A 6,000-nucleotide genomic window follows, 5' to 3' on the forward strand; every position below is an offset into this window, starting at 1 on the left:
TTTACTGGATCTGTTATTGTTTTGCCGAATATACGATTTCATCATCATCATCATCATCATCATCATCATTATTATTGCTATTATCAATACTATTACTGTTGTTATTATTATCATCATTATTATCATATATTACATATATATAGTATTCTTGTTACACGTAAACACGTTGAAAAATGCTTTCCAGTAGACAATAAGTAGGAAACGAAACAAACGGATACAAATATAAAATACAGATATGAATTCAAAGAAGACAAACAGATTTAAATAAAAAACATTAAAAGGCATGATTTACCTGTCATTTTACAATGTGTCGAAAAGGGAAATGGGATTGTAACAGACTTTTAACAAGAAATATCTTTAAAAATGATGGTCGGCGAATTGTAATAAGGAAAGAAGTTTATGAATTTTTCATCTAACATTCATCTTTCATCTAACATTTTTCAAATTGCAAAACTAAACACCGCACTTTAACAATTTAAATGGTTCTCTTTTAATTTTTCGCAAAGGTTTCGTAGGGTTGCAATTCTGTTTCGTTTATCTTTAGACGAATAATTACAGCAGTAGTTTGATGAAGATTCATGAAGCGGTGCATGAGAAGAGGTCATTAAACGTGTTTATATTTTAGCTAAATTGGTCCCTATCCCCATTTGTAACAAAATAGCAGGAGACCTTACGATATTGTTACACATCGAGTTTGATAAAAATCCATTACATTTTAGTGGTTAATGCGAAGAAAGGCATATCAACTTTTAGCTATAGTGGTCCCTAATAGGGCCCAAGTTCCTATATAAATAAATTTGGAAGAGGACCTTATAATGATGCTCCAGACCAAGTATGACAAAAATCCACCAAGCTGTTCATGAGACGCCGTATAAAGGAATTTCTCGCAGCCCCTAAAAGGGGTCAAATGTCCCAGCTGAACAAAGTTGGCTGCGGGCCTAATAAAGATGCTACAAATCAAGTTTGATTAGAATACATGAGAAAAAAAATCAATTAAAGGATTTTTTTTATTTATTATTTTCATTTATTTCTAAAATAGGCCAACTGATCCCGCTTTAACAAATAGCATATTCGCTATTCATGAATCTTTGGACAATGACATCACACCTATAAAAAAGTGAAGGTCAAGCAAAACATACAATTGTAATTATTTCAATATTTCTGTTTCATAAGCAAAGTTTGACCGTAGTCATATCACATAGATAAACTGTATGCAGCGCACCTTCTTTTCAGTGTAATGAGATTCAGTCATTATATAGCATATATATAATAAAACAGATTTCAACTGAGTTCAATATTTGCATACCATACTAAAGAAAAATATTCATATATAATTAATCAGTTAAATAATTTATAACAAATATATCAAATCAAACAAGTACTCATTTTAATATGCAATCTGAATAAGTCACAAAAGCAAGAAACCTTTTCATATACAGACGACAACTGTAACTAGGAAAATCTTTTAAAAAGCACTTCTCTACATAAAAGACTCTTATCACACCCTTATTCATGTGATACGCAGACCGTATTAAGCTCTTTCTTTAATTTGATAAATGTTGGTATTTGAACAGGTTTTTATCATATTTATTAAACTTACTTATCATATTGAGATATATCAATATTCTTGCTAAATATACTGAGCCAAAGTTAACTTTAAAACTGTGAACAGCGTCGTTTAGGATAAACGCTTTGTCTACATTTCAATCAGCGTAGCACAATCAACAGAGTGAAAGAAATTGTCACTCTCGTCCAATTAGGCAGAGTGTTGCATAAATCTTCCATTTTGATAAATTATCTATAATGCGTTATCAAGTAGTTTGATTTGCAAACTGAAGTCACGTGGCATAGGTAACGAAAACGAATTTAGACGGCGTCGCCGAAAAACACCCAACCTATATCGCTGGGGCGTCTTGGAGCAGTGTATGGTTTAACTATGGTTAAGCACGTAGAAGTGACCACCGTATATATGTTGTGATGTTGATGACAGACTTACAAAAGGACGGAATGACTATTTACCAAATGTCTGTTTCGTTGTAGCAATCGTTACTGTATAATGCTCTGTAGTTTGTTTCAGGTAGAGTATTCTCAATGTGGCTTTCCCGCTTTAAAGACGCGCCACAAAATTACTGTATTCTTTTGTATTTCCATGATGGTAATTATACATGGTTTGCATGAAAAAAAGAAGAGAAATAACAAGTATCTCGTTACAATTTGACAGTGACATATATAAGGCCAATACATTGTGTTTAACGTCTAAAAGTACTATTTAATTAATGTAGTAATATGAACATTTGTTGAATGATTAGGACGAGTTTAGAGCATACTTTGTTTCTACAGTGTAAGACAGTTACTATTCTATGTTTCAAAACTATGATGAAAAGAAAACGACTGAATAAGTTTACAGATGAAGTTGTGAAAACACATTTATTCAGTGAGGGCTTAAATTGTCCACCTGTCATCTTGTTGTATTCTACCAAAATTATTAGAATGATTTGCACGAAGTTCACGTGTTGGGAGGGGGGAGGGGAGTAGGTCACTAGGTTGTGGTGGGTCTTTAAGGATATCGGTTACACAAAAGAATGATTTCAGACGAGCCTTGGTAACGGATTTCTAAGCAAATTGTCACGGGTTTCACGACGATTTCTGTGTTATTTGCCGCCGTGGAAAACGAAAGTAGGGTAAAAATTCACATACTTCCGTGATACTTTGCTCACAAATCCGTTACCAAGGCTTGTCCGAAAGCATTTCTTCATGTGACCGACATCTCCAAGCGTGGTTTTGTTCAACAAATTTTCAATGAGAATGTTGCCTTTCACTGTGTCATTTTCAGTTTATACTTACCACTGGACCGCCACTCCCTCCATGTGAACGACTGGGTAGAGGTCTTTTCTCTGTGTTTGATGCTTGATAAACTTGTTTGTATTGGTTTGTGTGCAGATGTCATACAGATTACTTGTAGAAATTGCACAATATCCAGCTTTATGACGTAACTTCGTCTTCATGTGTTTGTTACCAAATGGACCGTTTTCTTGTATCTGCTGTCATGGTTAAATGTCGTCTTGTTGGACATTCAAGCTTAGAATTTGATCCCAGCAGTTCATCGGAAAATGGTGCGAGGAGATATGTCAGTGACAATTAGTTCAAACAGAATATATAGACCATTGTTAGAGACAGAATTTTTCAACTTATAGAGACGGAATAGTCGAACACTAATTTAACATTAAACGAAAAAAAGAAAGACTTAATTAAAATCTCTTTTTTTTTAAGTTTTATGTCTAATAAATGGCTCTTTACATATTCCCATGTAAGGAAATTGTCATACCTGTAATATACATGAAAAACTCTTCTTAAAGTTGAAATATGCTTGGACCTGCCTTAGCGGACACCTGTTTTTATTGAACAGTCACTTGCCTTGAGCAGACAGTCACCTGACTTCTCTGTATGACTATTGTTCACATTTAAACTTGTCTGAAGCTGCCTTCAGCAGCCGGATTATGTAACTAGATTTGTTAGCTGCTTAATACAGAATTGACCGTATATGATGAATTGACCGTATATGATGAATGGATGAAGTCGTAATATTAGTAAAATTTTACCAGTATCTGTTTCAGTTGACTTGAAGTATTGACATTTTACAACATTGTGTTCTTAGTATTATGTACTTTCAGTGAGTTTAAGATATTTGCAAAGTTGCGTGAGAACATTTGTTTAGTGTATAATACGATCAACTAGCATGTTTACATTTAAATAAAAGGAACACTTGAACTTAAAATTGACAATTGAGTTGATGTTGTTTTCCAGTCATTTATTGATAACGTGTCCTGTATCGTGTTTTAACACATAAAGTACGACTACTAGCGATATCCTTTCGAGCTTTAGCTCACCTGAGCGCAAATTATTGTTAGATGTATGTCGTCTGCCCGCCCTTTCTTCGTCGGCCATTTATTTAAGAACATCTCCTTCTAAACCACTAGTCAGTCTCAACCAAACTGGGTGGGAATGTTTCTGGAATGTTCCTCTTTTATAATTTCATTTTTCTTCAAATCTATGTCATCTGTTTAGAATTCTCGTTGCCATGGCAACCAAGGGATTTTTAAAAATCTTTTTCTCAGAAACTTTTGGTCTGATTTCAAAATAATATCATAACAATATTCCATGGGTAACCCTTTACCAAATTCATTCAAGCAATGCCGATTTAAAACTACTTCCTAAAAGCTTTGCCCTGATTTCAAAATAATGTATGTTTGTAGTAAAAACTTTGAAATATTCCGTTTAGAAACTTCTAGTCCGATTTTGAATTTATTTCACAGGCATGTTCTTTCAGTGATCATATACCAAGATTATTAAAAATATTCTGGCATGGCCACCAGAGGACAAAGCCACTTTTTCCGGTATGTATTAACCATATTGAAAGCTTTAAAAATCTTTTGTCAGAAACTCTTACCCAATCACTGATCTTTTTCTTTCGCGACACTACCAAAATTGCTCAAGCAAGCTGCGAAATTCAGATGAGCGATCTAGGGCTATATTGTCCCCCTTGTTTAAAAACTCCGCCTTTTGTTTACATTTTGCATATTGTATTTCATTAAAGATATGCAACGCCCATCTTTCACAAAAATATTTTATCTTCCAATATTTACATCACATGTAGAAAATCTACGTCAGATGCATGTAACTAAATTGTGTATGTAGGGCAATATTCATAATTAAAATGTCTTGCAGTTTCAGTCGATTAAAAAACTTACAGTTTTAACATTAGCATACATTTATATAGTCTGTGGTCAGACCCTGTGTTTTGTTCACAGGAGACTGATAACTCCTAAGGCTATTTAAATGTTGTATAATTATGTCCCTTTTCTTTAAAAACACTGGATAATCAGAGCAAAGAAAGATCGGCCAGAATATAGAAGAGAAATTATTTTTAAAAACAATAAAAAGATTATCTAGCCGGTAGTCAGACTAACATTTTTATTGTGTTTAGCTGAATATGTATTTAAGTGTACAATATTTTGAACCTAATGCATATTACTAGTAATACACACAAACATGATATAATTTTATGTTTACATGAACTATTTGTAGTAATTTTTCAGGTTTTCAAATATGAAACTTTGGTCTAATATACCTTTAAAAGTAAAGTGAAATTGTATCGCGTTTTTGTACTGTTTTAGTATACATAGTGTCTGTGTACTTTATTCTCAAGTTTATATTGTTTGATATTTTCAGCTGTGAAATAATTCATCAGAATAATAGGATGTGTCATTTAACTGAAAGTTCATTAACATCGTTTTTGAAAAGTACCAGTATGGTGAATCAGACGATTTTTAAAAAGATTGATAATAAAACTGTCAGTTTTCGTCCGTCTATATGTTTTTTTATTACATACTCGTTTCTATTCCCCGTTAAGTTACAATGGTACTGGAAACGTCAATATTTTTCCATACAGTGACGCCTGAATTTCATACCGGGTGCGTGACGTTATCTAGTGTATGTCGTTGCATTAATTCTTTTACTTACTTTATTTTCAATCTTATTCCAGCTAATGAACAAATTCATAATATTAACATTACCTTTATACGTGTAGATACGTATGTAATAAAAAGGTTATTATCTTTTCATCGGGAAATATACACTCGATTTTAGCGGAAGAATATTGCGCTCCTCAAGTCGCGCAATATTTCCGCTGCAGAACTCGTGCATATTTCCCGATACAAAGCTAATAACCTATAAATATCTCTAACTTATATATAACTGAAAATATGACTGTATGCATGTATTCCCCATATATACTGTTTGTGTGTGTCCTGATTTTTAAAAACTATATAACATATTTTACATGTTAGATTTTGATATGTAGACAGAACAAGTAGATTCTGCTAAAACAGCTTAAAACGTAGATTGCGGAAAACCACAAGTATCAGTTTTATTTGCAAATATTTCCCCTAGATCCTTGTATTTTTCATCCTATTTTTCTTTACGCATGTTCGTCATCAAACT

Source organism: Mercenaria mercenaria, chromosome 6 (assembly GCF_021730395.1).
Source record: "Mercenaria mercenaria strain notata chromosome 6, MADL_Memer_1, whole genome shotgun sequence".
NCBI lineage: Eukaryota > Metazoa > Mollusca > Bivalvia > Venerida > Veneridae > Mercenaria > Mercenaria mercenaria.